The 18756-nt window shown below is 37.8% G+C and overlaps 1 protein-coding gene across 3 annotated transcripts in view; it reads left to right on the forward strand.

Annotated features, from left to right (window-relative positions):
- The first annotated feature begins 4783 nt into the window (after nt 1–4783).
- Nucleotides 4784–18756, forward strand: part of LOC114241286 (carbohydrate sulfotransferase 11) — a 76149-nt gene continuing 62176 nt past the window's right edge. Inside the window, exon 1 of one of the 3 annotated variants that reach the window (XM_089735151.1) lies at nt 4784–5186. The gene's annotated coding sequence lies outside the window, so the exon portion shown is untranslated. The remainder of the gene's footprint in view (nt 5187–18756) is intronic. The other 2 variants (XM_089735152.1, XM_089735153.1) reach the window with 2 other exon arrangements.

Below are 18756 nucleotides of genomic sequence, written 5' to 3' on the forward strand. Positions count from 1 at the left end.
TTTCGATTCTGAAGGCGTCAGTACTTTTTTTTCCCTACCTATGCTGATAGCCTTGGGAGGCTATTTCAGCTTCACCCTAACGTGTAGATGAGCTCACAGGGTTCAAACCGGAAGTGTTGCTAACACTGGCCTTAGCAAAAGCAGTGCTTCGCAGAATCTAACACCGGATCGGAAACGCGACCCACTGAGAAGATCTGGCGATAAGCTCAGTGGGCTGTGTTTATGGATTAATTTACTCGTCGAGCCCTTCATCACCAGCGACGGGTTCGGTGAGGACGGTGACCGGTGCTTGAAGTACCTAAAAGCACCAACATTTGATCGGGAGGATCCGTAATGACGTGTTTAGGGCATACCGATGCCCTTCGTTTGCGAAAATAGTTTAGTTTATATTCAAATCACTACATTTACGCATAAAACTACTCGGTTTTTTTGCATTACATATCGAAATACTGTCGAGCTTCACGTGCTTATACCGTGGTATCTTCTATGGTTTTACATAAAAATTAAAACAGTCGTCCATATCCACGAATACTGTGAAGTATTCGACACTTATATTAGTTCCGAATATAATGACAGTTAAAAAACGCGCGGCTCAAAGGTAAATAAGTAATTTTAATTATATATAACATGGTACGAATCGCGGGACCCGTCTAGTCAATTCTAAATTTAAACCTTCGTGGTTCATTTAGACGCGGCGACCGTGAGTGGTGACGTATGAAAATTATCTGAATAGCGCGCTTCCTCTGTTCTCGACGCTGATTGTCGCTGGTACCACACCGAGAACATCGCGTGTTGGATAACGGTTTATAAATAAACTCTTATAAGGTGAAAGGGCTTACAAGGATGTTGCATATGAGATTTGACTGGTACTATAGGAGAGATATATCGAAATTTGACTGGCATTGTCGATGTCCATTTTTTGTATTGCTTAGATGGGTGCACGAGCTCACAGCCTACCTGGTGTTAAGTGGTTGCTGAAGTCCATAGACATCTACAACTTAAATGCGCCACTCACCTTGAGATATAGGTTTTAAGGTCTCAGTATAGCTACAACGGCTGCCTCACCCTTCAAACCGAAACGCATTACTGCTTCACGGCAGAAATAGGCAGGGCGGTGGTACCCACCCGCGCGGACTCACAAGAGGTCCTACCACCAGTAATTACGCAAATTATAATTTTGCGGGTTTCATTTTTATTACACGGTGCTATTCCTTCACCGTGGAAGTCAATCGTGAACATTTGTTGAGTACGTATTTCATTAGAAAAATTGGTACCCGCCTGAGATTCGAACACCGGTGCATCGCTCAACACGAATACATCGGACGTCTTATCCGTTAGGCCACGAAGACTTCATTAGGTCACGACGACTTGTAATAGTGACGAGTGGTATTAGTCCATAAATTACTATTACCACTTATCATTATAATGTAGAACTTTTTTCCTTTCGATCACAGTAAATCAACACGTAGGTGTTAAATTAATTAAATTTAAAATACTACTCGAAATCAATAGTATTTAAGGTCATTTTTTGAAGTAATTTTCATAGTTGTCATGTTCATAGTTTTTCAAAGTTGAAGTCGTCGTGGCCTAACGGATAAGACGTCCGGTGCATTCGTGTTGAGCGATGCACCGGTGTTCGAATCCCGCAGGCGGGTATCAATTTTTCTAATGAAATACGTACTCAACAAATGTTCACGATTGATTTCCACGCTGAAGGAATAACATCGTGTAATAAAAATGAAACCCGCAAAATTATAATTTGGGTAATTACTGGTGGTAGGACCTCTTGTGAGTCCGCACGGGTAGGTACCACCACCCTGCCTATTTCTGCCGTGAAGCAGTAATGCGTTTCGGCTTAAAGGGTGGGGCAGCCGTTGTAACTATAATTGAGACCTTAGAACTTATATCTCAAGGTGGGTGGCGCATTTACGTTGTAGATGTCTATGGGCTCCAGTAACCACTTAACACCAGGTGGGCTGTGAGCTCGTCCACTCATCTAAGCAATAAAAAAATAAAAAAAGTTAGTTCTCTCCAAGCTCGCGGTATTAACACGCAGGTACGCACTCTTGTGGTTTTACACTACTGAAGTCAATTCAGCTGCTGTTGAGAAGGGCGTATTTCATTCTTAATAACAGCCAGAGGGATTCACCAGTTCTTTGAAAAAGCGCGAATTAATTGAAGGTGTATTTTAGTAAACGGGCTGTCATCTCAAACTACTCTCTGATTGAATCCACTCACGATTTAATGAAAGGAATATTCTGTATAAATTGGTTTATTGAAATTTCTGTGTTTTCAGTAATGTGTTCCGACGCCAAGAACCTGTATTAATACGCATTTGTTGGAGTAGTGATGTTAATTGTTATTGTTAATTTAAGTATTCTCTTCACAGCCTGCAGCGATAATTTTCAATTCGGAATCCTAATTTGTAAATACAGAAACTGAATAAAAATGTAACGTTTAAATTTTTCGTTTTGTTTTTTATGAATTAGGGATTACTGATGGCCCAGAGGCCTTTTCAGTTTCACCAGGGCAGGTGAGCGAGCAAAGGCTCAGCCAGGAAGGGTGGGATTTGCCAACGCTGCCCGAGTGCCTTCAAAGGAGACCTAATGACTCAAGATAAACGTGGCGTGGTTGCGGACTGATTTTATATGCGGACGGAATGTCATCTATGCATCCAGGGCAGAGAGTTGAAAGGTATATTTAAATCAATGATCCAGGGTGACTCCCAGATGCTTGACCTTCCTAACCCAGGATATGTGTTGGCCAAAGAGGGTAATCGGGGCGTGAGATTCCTCCACTGGGTTGATGTCTATGCGCCATTTTCGGAACCACTGTCCTAAGGGTGTGTGCGCTCTAGAGTTTCCTCGCGATTAGGGACTTGTTTCTACTCGAGTAGTAAAAGGTCATGTCGAATAAGACTAGAGCGCTAGTCTTATTGGAATGGAATGTCATTCACAAATAAGCTGTATAGGAGCGGAGAGAGGATGGAGCCTTGTGGGACACCAGCCGTGAGCGGTCGCGCTGAGGAGCGGGCTCCCTCGACATATTAAATTATATGAAAGACAAATTGATATTGTTTTTTTACGTGACATAAATAAGTCGGCTAATGCGCGGAGTCAACGTTCTCGCGTGAGCGCGGTCTCCACCCACCAGCTACCACGAAACAACTATAGCGATTTAGTCGCTTTACTAAGTTTCGATATAACACTCAAACGATTCACACACACGCTTCCAAGGCCACTTGCGGTAGCTGTTACAGCGATTTAGCCGATTTTCTGGAGCTCAGCTGTAGTCTACACACCCTATTTATTCATTCAGATGCCAAGCTGAAGGTCTAGTGAAAATGGATATACAGAATTCCACACGGCGTTGTCACATCGACCAAATTACATATGTCCCGAATAATAGGACATTAATCTGTTTGCATATTACATTTATTTACGTTTAAATCACTTCAAAACATAACATTTTAGTTCAATACAATTTTTTACAGCACGCAGAGTAATATTATAAAAAAAAAACAAAAATGTATTTATGATCTCAAACCCGCAAATTTTAATTTGCGTAATTACTGGTGGTAGGACCTCTAGTGAGTCGGCGCGGGTAGGTGTCACCACCCTGCCTATTTCTGCCGTGAAGCAGTAATGCGTTTCGGTTTGAAAGGTGGGGCAGCCGTTGTAACTATATTTGAGACCTTAGAACTTATATCTCAAGGTGGGTGGCGCATTTACGTTGTAGATGTCTATGGGCTCCAGTAACCACTTAACCCCAGGTGGGCTGTGAGCTCGTTCACCCAACTAAGCAATAAAAAAAGACTCATTTAATATTCACATGTTCCCGCAATGTCAAATTAATGCGTTGAAGTCTTCGTGGCCTAAAGGCCTAACGCCTGATGCATTCGTATCGAGCGCGGTACAAACTTTTCTAATGACAGACGTACATAGATAACAAAATGTTCACGAATGACTTCCACGGTGTAGGAATGACATCGTGTAATATAAATCAAAACCGCAAAAATTTGCGTAAGATCGTAAGGGCGTGTTGCGTGTTCGTACGGTGCCACTACCCTACCTATTTCTGTCGTGAAGCAGTATTACGTTTCGGTTAGAAGAGTGCGGCGGCCTTTATCCTATAAAAAATTGACCTAGAACTCATGTCTCAAGGTGGGTGGCGGCATTTACGTTGTTGTTGTTTATGGGCTCCGAGAACCACTTAACACCAAGTCCATCAATCTAAGCAATAAAGAAAATTGACGATTGCTACCCATGGACACTGCTGCGCCACTTCCTACCGTAAAACACTACAAATATTGACATGTTATAAGGTCAATTACTAAATCTCAGAAGTAATTAGAAGAAAAATATAGTATTTGAACTAAACAATGTTCATCGTGTAAGACCTTCCGTTTTTAGCTAATAAAATCTAAGATATAGTAGATATGTGCCATAAATTTTAAGTCTAAATCCGGGCTGGCAACGGAACTGCGTAACTACAATGATCATTTCCCTACAAGAGAGGTCGCGAGTCATAAATCAAGTGGATTGCGCGGAGAACAGGAACAAGGTCACAGAATCAGCTGATGTAGCCACGAATGAAAAGCCACGCATGCGTGCTCGCGGACGTTACGCTTCAATTGTCTTCGGAAATTTAATAATTCAATTCACGCGGAGAGACGTGAATGCCAAAATGATTCGACCAGCTTCTCGTAACCGGGTCAGCGGTTCGCGATGCCACTAACTCGCGCACCTATGCCGTTGGCACGATGCTCGGTAAATGATTGTTTTCATTTGTCGGGGTGGGTGCCAGAATAAAGCTGCAGTGCAGTAGTGAGCTTGCAGCGACAGACTGCGGTGCCGGCCATTCATTGTCATGCCGGGAGGTCGATACGCAGTCAGTGTCGCCGCGCCTCCTTTCCTGTGCGGTCGTATGCCGTGGACTATGTACCGGTTACCGTTCGTTTGACGTCTCTGCGCAACTACACCGCAACCTTATTTATAAACAAATTCTGAGCAAGTGAATTAAATCAAAAATAAATGCGGTTTTCATTCATAAGAAATTTCTGTTAGCTTAGCTATTAGGAAACTTACGATTTGTTTTAAAGTGAAAGTGCCGGTGATGACAGAAGACATTATATAAATTTAAAAACAAACACATTTATTTGATGAAGCACAATACTTTTGTAGGTGGTGAGCGAAAGAATCGTAATTATGAATTGTAACTGATAAATGTTCAAGTAAGCGATCATCAGGAGGCGATAATTACGTACCGATATTTGATTTTCGAGAAACTCAAATATTTCAATATAGAATTTGAAGAGAACTTAAGACATAAAGATAATCCGTTACAGATTTTAAATTCATAATAAAAAAATCACAAGTGACCAACCTCACTTCTTTTAATATTCATGGCACAGTTTGTAATCAAATTAAATGTATTTTACGACATAGAAAGAAGGATACTTTTCGTTTGGCTTTAAATTAATAGAATAAATTATATTATATTAAAAGACCTGTAAAATAAAACCCGTAAGTTTTAGTTTAAGCAATAAAATCATTAGACTATTTCTTCTACATATAGTTTTAAATTTAAATTAATTCATACGCTGCTATTGATATGCATTTCTACCGCCAACTTGAATTTTATGGAAGATAAAATACAGTTGAAGTTTTTTCAATGGGTTTATGTATTTTGCAAATAATTTATTAATTTATGCTCCGAGTAGGTGCAAGTCACCGTCATCGCCCTAGACACGTCCTTACGGATCCATCAGATCCAATAACTCTTGCATTAGATACCTTCAGTTCTAACACTAGGAGCAGGCTGAGGAACCCCGGTAACCGTACTCGTCGAACTCGACAAAGAGGTCGACGTGCAACCTAACCCATGCATCAGCCCGCTGAGTTTCTCGCCGGATCTTCTCAGTGGGTCGCGATTCCGATCCGGTAGTAGATTCATTCGCGAAGCAATTGCGCTTGAGTTGTTAGGTCTCCTTCAGAGGCGCTCGGGCAGTTGTTAGCAAATCCCAACCCTCCTGGCTGAGCCTTTGCTCGCCCACCTGTCCTGGTGAAGCTGGAAAGGCTTCCGGGCCACCAGTAATCTTTCAATCATAAAAAAAAAAACTATTGAATTGTTAAAGAGAGCCCCGTCATTATCTTTCTCCCATCATCTGTCACTGTTCATCTTTTATACCTGAAACCATTGCGTTCCTCTACAGTATAGTAGGAAATTGATGTGCCTGGTGTAAATACAGGCGGGTACCAATTTTTCTAATGAAATACGTACTCAACAAATGTTCACCATTGACTACCACGGTGAAGGAATAACATCGTGTAATAAAAATCAAACCCGCAAAATTATAATTTTCGTAATCACTGGTGGTAGAACCTCTTGGGAGTCCGCACGGGTAGGTACCACCACCGCGAAGCAGTAATGCGTTTGGGTTCGAAGGGTGGGGTAGCCGTTGTAACTATACTGAGACCTTAGAACTTATATCTCGAGGTGGGTGGCGCATTTACGTTGTAGATGTCAATGGGCTCCAGTAACCACTTAACATCAGGTGAGCTGTGAGCTCGTCCATCCATCTAAGCAATAAAAAAAAAGTACACATTTCAATGACGGTAGCCTTAGAACCAATTGTAAATTAATGTCTTCTATGGCAACAATAAAATGTAAAAGAAATGTATTCAAATCACGAATGTGTCTCAAACTGTTAACGGAATTTGTCGGTTAGTTTCATTTTTGTTACGTTGTGCTGCTTTAGATTTTAACGGCTAAAAATCAACTTTCTTTCGTTTCTTTTGACAATGTGTAGTGCACTAGTAGTAGAACAGTAGTACTTGCTCAGTACCGAAGCTAAATTGGCACTAATGACATTTTGCACACGCGCTTAAACCGATCGACGCGATTTATTGAATCCGAGCAAGATCCTGTTTATTTTTGCCACAAAAAACGTGACTGTTTTTCCATTGATTTTTTTCCCCTACTTAACCGCCAGTATGCTCGTGGGGTTATCTGGCTTCATCGTTGCTGGTGGTCGACCTCACTGGGATCAGCGAGAAAGTTTTTGCCAACATCTGCCCTGACAAGAGCAGTGCTTCATCGAAGCTACTAACGTGTCAGAATTGGGTGAAGATCCGACGAGAAACACAGTGGGTTATGTCTGTAGACAAAGTTCAGGTTGAAGAGTGGGACAACCATTTTATTATACGATCGACTTTATGTCGCATGGAGAGTTGGTGCGTGCTATGAACTTACCTGTTCATATCGAGAAATCAAAGAAGGCACTAACAGAATAACTTGTTTAGAAAATCAGATGTCTTGGATATCGCATCTTTTCCTTATTAATTCAGATGGTTGTAACGAGATTTATGTAAAAATACAGCGCTATTTTTGCATGTAAACTTACACAATTAAATTAGAATGAAAGGCTAAAACCACAGTGAACTAATACTGTGAGTATAGCAAGATACGGATCCATCAGATCCAATAACTCTTGCATTAGAGGCCTTCAGCTCTAAAGCTAGGAGAGGTTTAGGGACCCGGGTAACCGTACTCGTCGAACTCGGCAAAGAGTTCGACCTGCAACCGAACCCATGTATCAGCCCGTTGAGTTTCTCGCTGGATCTTCTCAGCGGCCTTCGGACCACCAGTAATCCTTCAATTACAAAAAAATATAGTAAGACATAAATAGATATGAAAATATAAAACCTATGTTTGAACAATTGAAATGATATTAAAAATTATAGAGCTATATTGAAAACATATGTCCTAACATAAAAAGATTAATTAAGATATTATTACGTAATGGGTGTGACGACAAATCTGTGTGAACAACAGACTTCTATTTTAGTAATATAGACAACCCATATTAATACATTTTGAATTTGAAATATCTAAGGACTTCTACGAAGGGTTTTTATTTAAGACTCATGTTTTTTTTAAGTTTATTATTGTTAAGTAATATTTTCTTTCCAGCCCGCCATTCTTACTAAACTTAAAAACGGAAGAAGCTGCCAACGACGAAGAATCGGTAACACGTTTCAGGTTGCTTAAAAATGTATTTCAGACAATTAAAGGATAGTATTCCAATCTAGACCTTACGAACTCTTGTGTAACAGACACTCATTACGCAGTTGAACCACCAGTAGGTACGTATATTATATAAGAAAAAACTACAAATCGTTAAAACACAATAGATATCAATGTAAACAAATATTTCTCATATGTACTGACATAGCAACAATACAAAACCTTTCATAAATAATTTATTTGCCAACACAACGTCTGTCATTTATAAGCACATAAGTCATACAGTCGCGTATTAGAAACAAAGTTTTTCAAATGTAAATATATACGTAGACGAGTCTAAAATTCGAGTTGAATGAATCACATTTTCTGAACAAGGTCAACCTGTATTCAAAAATTATAAATAGTAGTCATCTTTTTTTAAGTCCAGGCGAATCGGAATGAGCCGATGTCAATTATTTTTAAATGTATCTCTCTACTGACGTGTTCATCGATCGCATGCATTCCTATGCGGATGATAGGATAAACTATATATTGGCGATAAGAGATTTTCAAGAAACACGGTTCGGGAGAGGCGATCGAAACTTGTGTCTGAAGTGCGGGAACTGACCGCGACCGGAACAGATTTTGTACTATCCGGTACCGCTACGTTCATTCACAGCGCGTTTCCTGGGATTCTCCGCCATGTACCGGCTCATGGCTTTACTGGTGGTAGGACGTCTTGTGAGTCCGCACGGATAGGTACCACCACCTTGCCTGTTTCTGCCGTGAATCAGTGATGCGTTTCGGTTTCAAGGGCGGGGCAGCCGTTGTACTGTTGAAATTGAGACCTTAGAACTCTGTCTCAAAGTGGCTGGCAGCATTTACGTTGTAAATGTCTATGGGCTCCGATAGTCATTTAACATCAGGTGGGCCTTGAGCTTGTCCGCCGATCTAAGCAATGAAAAAAAAAAAATGAACTCCACGGAGTTATCCCAGGACTATGACATGTCTTTCTTTAAACGAAGTTTGAGACAGCACTAGGCAGCAGCTTGGCTGTGTTCTTGGCAATAATTATGTCCGTGAAGGATACTGAATGCTTGGATGCTTGCATCAGATAGCCGTGTTTATCTGTCTATAAAAGTATCAAAACTGTCTATACAAATTAATTGTATTCCAAAAAAGAGATTATTAATAGAGAAGCTAAATTGATTTTGATTTGATAGATTGTTTATTTTCATAAATAAATATGTTAGTACATCGCTTTATACATACACATACAAATTAGTGCATCTTCAAACGAGGTATGAATATACCGTTGGCAGCGACGTGGATGTGCCTCTGGCATTCTAATGCCTGTGAGACATCGTAATCTAAGACAAATAATAAAGTATCATCATATCTTATATCTGTATTCAAATTAAAACGATTTTAAATTAGTCCACTATTCGTGAATACTAAAACATTATGAAAGAAATTAACAAGTAATGTTCGTCCGCGTGAAATTTGATCTAATTCTTTAACAGCATTAAAATACACGTAACTACGGCTACATAACGTCTCGCGAAAACTTTCAATGAAACATGAAAGATTTCTTTGACATTATCGAATGATCGATAAGAAAGATTCGACAAAAAGTGAAAACATGTCAAGGTTTTTTATATGGAACAATATTACGTTGTTGTTCAAAACAAAAAAAACTCCCAAATATAACGGCTTAGTTTAGAACTTAAATAAGGATAGAAATCGTTATCGGAATCTGAGGTGCATTTTTTTTTATTGCTTAGATGGATGTTAAGTGGTTACTGGAGCCCATAGATATCTACAACGTAAATGCGCCACCCACCTTCAGATATAAATTCTAAGGTCTCAAGTATAGTTACAACGGCTGCCCCACCCTTCAAAACCGAAACGCATTACTGCTTCACGGCAGAAATAGGCAGGGTGGTGGTACCTACCCGTGCGGACTCAAAAGAAGTCCTATCACCAGTAATTACGCAGATTATAATTTTGCGGGTTTGATTTTTGTTACACGATGTTATTCCTTCACCGTGGCAGTCAATCGTGAACATTTGTTGAGTACGTGTTTTATTAGAAAAAATTGTACGCGCCTTAGATTCGAACACCGGTGCATCGCTCAACACCAATGCACCGGACGTCTTATCCTTTAGGCCACGACGACCATAATTAGCTCTTCTTTGTTTCTTTGATTTGAATCGTGAGCAAAATTAAAATTATTTGTACGGAAATATTATTGACAATAAGAAACGCGAGGTTAAATCGTAAAAGTAGTTTTAATTAGTCAGGTATCTCTAACCACCAGACCAACGAGGCGATAATTTCGTTTGATAACAAATTTCTTTATTTTAACCTACATTTCTTGAATTAATGTTGATATTAAGATTTTTATCTTACGAACTTTTTGTCCAGTTCCTTGGTAAAAGTTCGTGCTGCTAAACTACTTAACCCACAATTATCGTATTTTATATTTAGATTTAGATTAAAAGTTAAGAAATTTCACCGTTGTCACATATATTAAACAGTGAGAACGGTCATTAATACACTTTACGTTACGCATATATTTATAAGGCTTCAAAACAAACCAGCTCTCAATTCAGTATTGTGTTTAAAGTTCTTTTGATGTTTTATTTTTATTTTTTTAATTTTTTTACTAACAATCTCGCCACGTTAACTGGTCCCATGATAAGTTCGTAAAGAACTTGTGTTTACAGGTACCAGATAACGGAAATAAATGTAAGATTTTTATTATGCACATACATATATTTAATATACATCCATAACCCTGGAAAAGACATTTATATTTATCATACAAATATCTTCCCTTGGCGGGATTCGAACCCGCAACCCCCTTGTGTAGTGACCATGTCACTTACCACTACACCAGACGGTCGTTAAATAATTTAATACAATTAAATATGTTCCTACGTCCAGCAGTCGATGTCTGTAGGCTTATAAGAAAATAATTAGATTAGATTCCTAATTACGCTTTCTCCGTAATACATCACTTACACTTGATATTTGAAAGAAAAATTGCGAATAATTTATGTAAATTTCGCAATACTCTTACGAAACATTTTAATTTATTAGTTATGTAAAATTACGGATTGGATTTTTGATTGCTTTTACATCATTTAAACGAATACATTAAGAGACGTGTGTGTTTGTACATAATAAATACATATTATTATATATAATCGAAAGTTAGTATTGGCAATTTATTAACGTTAATTTCGGAATACATAATTCCTGTTTTTTTTGGAGAGCATCATATTATTTGATGCATTCTCTCAATTTTTTTTTTTTTTTATATATAAGCTATATTATAATGAACTTAAATTAAACATTTTACAGGCATGATCAAAAGTGGTTTAGCTGTTTGAATTAGTGGTTTATATTTATTTTCGTTTAACACGCCCTCTAATAAATTGAGTTGTAGACAGAATGATAAGGTATATAATAGATAGTATAGAGGGCTGAAAGACTCTTTGGTTTAAGCGACATTTTTCCAACTTTACAGGAGAGCCATTTAAAGTTTAAAATTTGGAATAAATATCATAACAAAAAACTTCTTCATGGGATATTTACATTTTATTGCTAAACTTGAAAAACAAATTAATACATTTATATTGGCTATTTTAATTCTCAAAGTTAAGAATGGCGTTGTAAGTGAGATCAAACTGATCGATTCCACTGAAAATTACTTCCGTAATTCAAATAGTCTTGAACATGAAAAGTATAAATGTAAGTTTTATTGAAAGTAATGGTCCTTGTAATCTTACAGATGCAGAATTTATTCCCTTAACGAACATCTTATGTTTCAATACGATCCAGCAATCGTATATCTATACATATAAAAATGAATTGCTGTTCGTTAGTCTCGCTAAAACTCGAGAACGGCTGGACCGGTTTGGCTAATTTTAGTCTTGAATTATTTGTAGAAGTCCAGAGAAGGTTTAAAAGGTAGATAAATATCAAAATTCCCTTTGTTTGTTTTAAGTTTATTTTATACAAAAGTTTAGGTCTTTTATTTATCGATTGAGGTACTACGAAGTCTGCCGGGTCAGCTAGTTTTTAATAAAAAGAAATGAGAAATACTCACTACTCAAAAGATTGGTAAAACAACTATTTAATAGTAAACAATTCCCTTGTAAAAATACTAATATATGAAGTAGACGAAGTCAATTGCTGATATGTCCAATATAAACCAATTTACCGATATAGACCAATCGGCTATTACGTCCCACACGCTCTTAACTCATTTATCGTAGAATTGTAGCAGTAGCTGACATGTAGCGGAATCTATTAATCTCGCCCGCTGACTATTTTATGTGTTACCATTGCTCACTGATCGATTGTTGGTCAACCTATGTCAAATTTATCTGCTGTCATTAGTACTAGAACTATCGATTTGCGTCAGACCTGATATTCTATTAAACAAAGTCATAAGTTATTCAAAGTATTTAGGTAATGAATGACAAAAAAATTTATTCAATCTTACGATGTCATATGAAGATAAATTTTAAATGCTTAGAGAAACAAATCGTAGCTTACATCACGAATTTTGTATTGCTCTAGATGCGCATGGATTTGCGTCGGTCCTACCTATTTTTCCACCATCCTCCCTATTTTTGCGGACAAGAAAAGGCTTTAAGGGTATCGCATCGTACACTGTGTATTTATTAAACGCGTTATAAGATACATTGCGTTGTACATGTCCATACAGCAGCTAAAACAGACTTTTATCAAAATTCTGTGAAAATACAATGAACTTTAAAATTTACTGATACTTTTGGAGAGTTTCTGGAAATTTCCTAAAAAAAATTAAAATATAGTTAATGGATTAATAAGTTTTATTTTGTTGATGGTAAATATTATCTGTGGTATCTGTGCTCCCTATTCTATGCTTACAAGTGATTAAAATAGATTGAAATGTGAAATCGTGAGAATATATGTATAACAATTAAACGCTAATTATTCTAAAGTATTAATAACATTTAGAATGGCTTTATCACATCGAATTTGAATCATATAATGTTCCAAATGGTTTATTACAGTTTATAGGATTAGAAATAGGTGAGTGAGCATATAGTTCAATCGTGGGACACAAGTCGAGTGACCTTGGACGGATGCCAGAGCATTATCTCACTATTCCAACAAACCATTGTCACAGTATTGATGTGCCATCAAACGTTTTTATATTGACTAAAAATGTTTTACAAAATCTTGTATATTTTTTTCTCTCTCTGTCTCTCTCTCTCTCTCTCTCTCTCTCTCTCTCTCTCTCTCTCTCTCTCTCTCTCTCTCTCTCTCTCTCTCTCTCTCTTCCCAGCTATTTATCCCACATGGTGGTGGGGTCAGGTCAGCTTTCCTGACTTCACTCCTCCACTTCGCTCTGTCTTCGACATCCTCGTCAGCAACATTGCATTCTCTCTTGTCCTTCAGCACTACGTCCCTCCACCTTGTCTTGGTCTCTCTAGGTCTTCGACCGGGGAGGTCGAGCAGTAGCGCCAAATTTCCGACGTACTCAGGCGGCTTCCTTTTCACGTGACCATAATTTTCTACGTTTATCGTTTAATAATATTATTAGAGCCCGTACGGAATTCATGCGTTCTTGTTTGAAGGATGGAACAGCCGAGTCGTCGACCTTCTGTTTTGAGGTGTATGATTTCCGGAGAGCTATGAGCTGATCTGCCAAGGAACCATATGAATCTATATATTAATCATCATGCTCATTAAAGCCTTAACAGATGTTTTCCACAGTTTGCGAACCGAGGCCCGGCGCACACACTCGTTAAGTGGGGTTAAGTTTATATATTAATACGTGAAGAAAAAACTTTGTATTCCTTTTTACGAAAATCGCGCGGACGCAGTTGTATGAAATTTTCCACACTTATAGAGAATATAGAGAAGGAGTGCACAATGCTTATATATTTTTTAAATAATGCATAAAAAATACATGAAATCAATAAAGAAAATATTACACACGCTAACATGTATTTGACACACACACGCATTTATACTATTTTGTTTATCGTTAAAGTCTGTGGTCAAGTTGACACTACATTAATATTGATTTCTTTAATATTATTTGTCTATAGTGTAGCCTTAGCGAAATCTGTGATTATAGAAGTATAATATAGTATTAAAAAATAAATAAAAATATATGTATTTGAGTTAAAAACTGCTTCCATTGAGCAAAGTAGTACATTTACCGTAACTGCCCTTGCATCTACCTAAAACGAGCATACGACCCATCTAATGGCAAGCAGTTACCGTTATAATTGGACGTTAGCAATGCCAAGGGCACAGCTAATCCGCTACTTACTGCAAATAGTATATCGCAGTATCAGAGTATTAAGCGGTAGGCAGCGGCTTGGCTCTGCCCCTGGCATTGCTGAAGTCCATGGGCGACGGTAACCACTCACCATCAGGTGGGCCGTATGCCCGTCTGCCTACAAAGGCAATAAAAAAAAAAAAAAAAAAAAAAAAAAAAAAAAAAAAAAAAAAAAAAAAAGTCAGTGGCAGGCAGCAAAGAGCACGCGAGACTATAGTTTCCTGTGGTCAAGTCGTGCGCATGTTAAATATCTGACTTGAATTATGCAAGTAGAATGTACGTGAAGTAGTAATAATAAATGCCAACATCAGAACCATAGATATATTAATGTTTATAAATTTTTTTCAATTCTTAATTTGTTTTTTAGTATTAGTAGAGACTATATGTTCTAGTTTAGGTGATCATGTTATCCAATTATTACCAACGCACCGTTCGTAGCCAGTGTGCTTAGTGCGAGTTTTTTAACGTTCTCGATAGCGTAAAAGTTAACTCAAATTTGTATGTAGTTGGAACAGCGCTCCTAGCGGCAAACGTGGGCAAACATTCCAACTCCATACAAAATTAAGTTAACTTTTACGCTATCGAGAACGTTTAAAAACTCATACTAGACACACAGCACTTTGTCCGTCCCTGGCACGTTTCTAGTGATAATTCGCGTGGAACGATTCGAGTGGAATGATTCGAGCATTGAAAGAGTTGACGGTAGGCAAAACGGACTGTCATTGTCCATCTCTACAAGTGACGTTAATCATTTTTCATCAGACAAGCTATATTTTCGATGGTCTTTGCCAGCAAGAAATCGTTCATATCGTCGAAAACAAAACTGAAAGACAACGTTGAGGTAATAGAGCGGCACCTAACGCTAAATATTCATTTTAAAGCAAGTTTTTTCTGTTTAAAATACATACATATGTTTTTTGTTCAAAGCTGTAACGATTTTCACATTTCATTATTATTATTCATACATTTCGACCGGTCATGTAATTTTATATTATTATGATTAATGCATGAGTTATGAACACGTAATTCAAGGTCTAATCTATTACCCGTCTAAGTACAATGAAGTAAATGAAACTTAAATAGCATAATTTATAGATTAAATAAAACAAACGTAAATCAACATAGTATGTAAACAATTCACATGCATAAATGGTTTGAACAAAAGATCGTTCGAAACCTGTTTCTCCGTGGAAAATATGCTGTCGAAGTAGCCTTAACATTTGTGAATATTTATACATAGGTTCAAAAACTATAAACTATATTACCCTGATTGGAGTTAGTGCTGATATCTACTTTAAGTGCGATCTTAATAATTGTTATCGAATTTCAGGGCTCTTATTATACATTATAATGAAATTTAGACCTGATCCAGGTGTCTCTCGCATCGCGACACTCCGACAACTGTGTAGAATAACCTAGGTTATATGCTTTCCTAATATAAATAATATAAAATAATAATATATAAAATAATATAAAGCAGAATTTCCTAATATAAAAGACAAAATGCTAATGGCATTACAAACAAGTTAAAGTATCATTTTCGAATTGCAATTTGGATGTTATTAGCTTGGAAATGCCGAGGGGGTCGAACAATCCTCCATAAGACTCTTCACAAAACCAATTTTCCCAAGAACAAAATGGTAGGTAATCTCTTAAAAATTAAATTGAAATTTTTCCAGTGTGCCTCTTATTCAATTTAATATTCTACGAATGGTTATTCCCTTTTGCAGGCATAATTGAGCTCTAAATATAGACTTCATGTATGTTTAAGATTCTTGGAAGCGATCGTATGACAATTAATAATGGCGCTGAAAATACTTTTACTGTTAATTGTAGATAATGAAAGCGTTATTTCTGTCCGCTTCCGAGAAATGTTAACAACTCTTCAAACTATAAGTTGAATCAAATAAATTTGACGAAAAGGTAAAAAATAATTATAATTGAATATGATCTAATAGTTAACTGTTATCTTGTATATTAGAAGATAGTCGAAGTAAGATTGAAACTGTTAGGGAAGGAAGCCAATATAGTTAATATTCTAGAAAATTTTAGATAAATAGCAGTACCCCGTATATTAATGATTTCCTTCGGAAACGCCTCTGGGACTTCGTTACCGCGAATAAAATTCTCATAGACGAACAGTTCGGATTCCGCGCTAGACACTTATGCGTACAACAAGTTATACCCCGGTCTCCGGAGACCCATCTAGCGCTCTTCGCCGATGACACGGCTATCTACTACTCGTGTAGGAAGATGTCGTTGCTTAATCGGCGACTCCAGATCGCACTAGCCACCATGGGACAGTGGTTCCGGAAGTGGCGAATTGACATCAACCCCACGAAAAGCACAGCTGTGCTCTTCAAAAGGGATTGCCCTCCGAAGACCACTTCGAGCATCCCACCCCTTAATAGGCGCGCAAGCATCTCCGCCGTAGTGCTTGCTCACGTAGCCCGCACAAACTTGAAATCCCTTTAGGTTATTCAATCCCGATTCTGCAGGATAGCCGTCGGAGCACCATGGTTCCTGAGGAACGTGGATCTCCACGATGACCTGGAGCTCGACTCAGTTAGTAAGTATCTACAGTCGGCATCGCTGCGCCATTTTGAGAAGGCGGTACGACATGAGAACCCTCTCATCGTAGCCGCTGGAAACTACATACCCGACCCAGTAGACTGAATGGTAAACCGTCGACGTCGCCCAAAGCACGTCATTACGGATCCTCCTGAACCATTAACGGTGCTTTTAGGCACCACAAGCACCGGTCACCGTCCTCGTCGAACCCGTCGCTTGCGACGAAGGGCTCGACGAGCGAACTAACCCATAGACACAGCCCACTGAGTTTCTCGCCGGATCTTCTCAGTGGGTCGCGTTTCCGATACGGTGGTAGATTCTGCGAAGAACTGCTCTGATAGGGTCAGTGTTAGCAACTCTCCGGTTTGAGCCCCGTGAGCTCACCTACAAACGTTAGGGTGAAGCTGAAATAGCCTCTCAAGGCTATCAGCATAGGTAGGGGAAAAAAAAATAATGATTTTTCTAGCAAAACTTTTTTTCTGTAAACTGTATAATTACTTGATTGTCATAGATTTACAAAGGGGAAATTTTAAAAAATTGTTTTGCTTTATCTACGGTTGTTGAATTGTTCTAATCGAAATTATGTATCTTAACTAAGAGGATAACGTCGTGTTATTTTCGTTGTAATTTTTTTTAATTCAAAACAAGTTTTTTACGAATGCAATGGCAAAAAGGTTAAATTCCTTGAGTGCAATTACGTCAGACAAAGGCAAGATTATCTTGTATGGCAAAATCTCATTAAAAGTTTCTAACTTTGATTTTTATTACATTTTTCCTGAGAGTTGTATTAAGTCGATATACATTTCAGCAAGCATAAACGAATATTAAAAAAGTTGATTTTGTTACTTTTTTTTATAACAGGACAGTAAAATAGGTATTGTTTTTATTCGTCATAAAACTATTTACAGTTATTAATATACTAGACTATAAAGGGGTCTGAATAAATCATGTTTTTTTTGTAATAGTGCATATGTGACGCGCAATGTATCACAAATTAAAGCAGCTGACGCTCAAGGTCAAAGGACTCGATTAACTTGTGGGAACTCCTTAGATTTCATATCCACGAAAACGTGAACTCATTAAATTGTTAAATGATTGATTTTAATTAAAACATTTTTTATTGCTTAGATTAGTGGACGAGCTCACAGCCCACCTGGTGTTAAGTGGTTACTGGAGCCCATAGAAATCTACAACGTAAATGCGCCACCCACCTTGAGATATAAGTTCTAAGGTCTCAAGTATCGTGCTCGCATTATTGCTTCACGGCAGAAATAAGCGGGGTGGTGGTATCTACCCATGCGGATTCACAAGAGGTCCTACCACCAGTAAAATCATGTTATTATCACTATACTATTTCCAACGTTTTGAATAATTTACATTCAATTGCTGGTGACGACGACTCAGTTGTTCTTCGTTAAAAGCGAGATTAAACCATAAAAGTAGTTTTAATTATGCCTACGACTCATTAAAGTCGAAGAAAATACTATAATTAGTTTGTAAATGAATATTGTTTTTGGCTAAATAATTCCGTTTTCAACTTCTGAATCGATTAATCAAAAAGCATTTTTAGTTTCCCTTAAAAAAGAAGAAAGGCTGCAAATTATTACCTTAACTCTAAATTCAGTCCAAATTATTGACTGACTCGGTGGAGCAGTAGTTATTGTCTCTGTCATTGTTGTGCCGAGGGGCGTAAGTTCGAATCCCACATCGGGCAAAAACATTCATGTGATGCTTTGCTTGCTCCTTGTCTGGATGTTAATTATCTATAAATGAATTTATTTAAACGTATATAAGTATGTTTGCCAGTTTTTCGTACCCATAACACA

The sequence above is a fragment of the Bombyx mandarina genome, chromosome 19, assembly GCF_030267445.1.
Source record: "Bombyx mandarina strain Sakado chromosome 19, ASM3026744v2".
NCBI classification, from domain to species: Eukaryota; Metazoa; Arthropoda; class Insecta; order Lepidoptera; family Bombycidae; genus Bombyx; species Bombyx mandarina.